This window comes from Penaeus monodon, chromosome 30, assembly GCF_015228065.2.
Source record: "Penaeus monodon isolate SGIC_2016 chromosome 30, NSTDA_Pmon_1, whole genome shotgun sequence".
Lineage (NCBI taxonomy): Eukaryota > Metazoa > Arthropoda > Malacostraca > Decapoda > Penaeidae > Penaeus > Penaeus monodon.
The window spans coordinates 17,066,061-17,067,781 of record NC_051415.1 but is presented as its reverse complement, the minus strand read 5'-3'; the positions used below and the strand labels follow the sequence as shown (position 1 = coordinate 17,067,781).

Sequence of the window (1,721 nt, the reverse complement as noted above, 5' to 3'; positions counted from 1 at the left end):
AGAAACTCATTGATAACTCACTGCTCAGAATTCCCCGTGAGAGTGTAGTCATATAGGTACATCTTGGCGTCCCTTTGGTTCGCGGTCTGCCACTGACACTTCAGCCTGCGAAGGCTCAGCGACACGCACGATAGGTCGTCCACGACTGGCTCTGGAGACGAGGAAGTCGGTGTTCGAGTTCAGGATTCGGACAGAATTAGCCAAGAAGAGATTGAGTTGTGGATAGAAATGGAAGGGATTCGGGTACGATTGAAAAAAAAAAACAAGAGAATTATGGATAGATGTGTGTAGCATGGATACGAGTGATTATACAGAATATGAAAGCTAAAATGAATACCTGCAGATGTTGGAGAAGGCGAGTCACACACACGGTCGAAGTCATTTCGCAGGACTGAGGCAGGTCCTCGTGAGTCCTGCGAGGCGCCTTGGGACACCAGCAGGAGCAGAAGTCCGGTCTTCCAAGCATCAACATGGCACAGGGACTTCATGTCGGACCCTTCAAGTCACGTTTCGCTTATGGAGAGTCCGATGAGGGATGTCTTTCGGAGTCATATGATGGCGAAGGCTGATGCCCGCGGCTGGCGCATTGCGATTATATCACACTTGTACAGTGGTACCCCGCGAACGTAAAGGGGTACCTGAGTTAAATTGAATGACAAGAGCAGTTCATGACAGCAATTGCATTCTGATTTGAATCATCGGCTGTAGGAAGAGGAAGTACCGTGTACTCGTACTTTGATTAATGTAAAGTGACGGCGCAGTTCATTGCATGTCCCTTTGTTCACATGATTCATTGTTAGTGATAACAGTGATAAGAGATCAAGTTAATACAAAAGCTTCTCCATGACAGAGCTATCTCTTCCAATCCCGTTACATGTATTTCTCTACTCCATATTTATATCTATTGTACATTAAAGGCTTAAAATGCACAAATGAATTCGAGTTAAAGTTGCAACTAGTGTTCCTCAAAAGTCACAGATTCTTATTAACAAAGAATCGATTTTTTTTTCATCTGGCTTGTAACGCATTCTGAACGCGCGTGATCTAAGCTGCAGCGCCATCGCCAAGTAACTGTACATTACCGGTCAATCTTTTCAGGCACGTGTAGTTTGATCGTATCTCGTCTTGAAAACCGTCTCTTGAGGTTTATCTTCGAACAGCTTGTCATATGATGTTTTGTAATCAAAGTTAGACTCAGTACCGCTAGAACGGTAGGCTACAATTAGCCACTATATAACTCCATTATATGATACCTGCATATTTGTATTTTCGAAAAGTTACTGTTTTATAAACAGCACACAAGAAACTGCTTAACTTATAATTTCATGGACTTATAACGTGTATATCAATTAAACAGACTGCAGACTGACTCTGCATACTGTCGCTACATCCATCCAAACAGCACTGTTGATAAGAGCTGATAAGAGCCTCAGCCTAGAAATATCAAAATAACTAAGCTAAGCCATCAGCATGCGGTTATAAAGAACGGGTAAAGTTTTTATCAGTAATGTCGTAAATATTATAACTTTGTATGGAAGCAAATTATTTAATGTGAAATGAACTCATAAACTTTCAAGGAAATGAGGTTGATGGAAAAGGAAAAGTCTTCTGCATTTCGTGGAAAAATGATGCACTAAATCAGTAGAACGCTCAGTATCGGGAAAATGAAAAGAGAGAGAATTACGTTGAGATATGGAAGTCATGTTGAGTAGGAGGATACT

At 41.6% G+C, this 1,721-nt stretch overlaps 1 protein-coding gene and 1 pseudogene across 1 annotated transcript in view; one reads left to right on the top strand and one right to left on the bottom strand.

Annotated features, from left to right (window-relative positions):
* The window catches only part of LOC119592364, a 12,401-nt pseudogene extending 11,808 nt beyond the window's left edge, over positions 1 to 593 (bottom strand).
* LOC119592564 (transcription factor HIVEP3-like) overlaps positions 1 to 1,721 on the top strand; it is a gene marked incomplete at its 5' end in the record, with an annotated part of 91,776 nt that overhangs the window by 46,199 nt on the left and 43,856 nt on the right.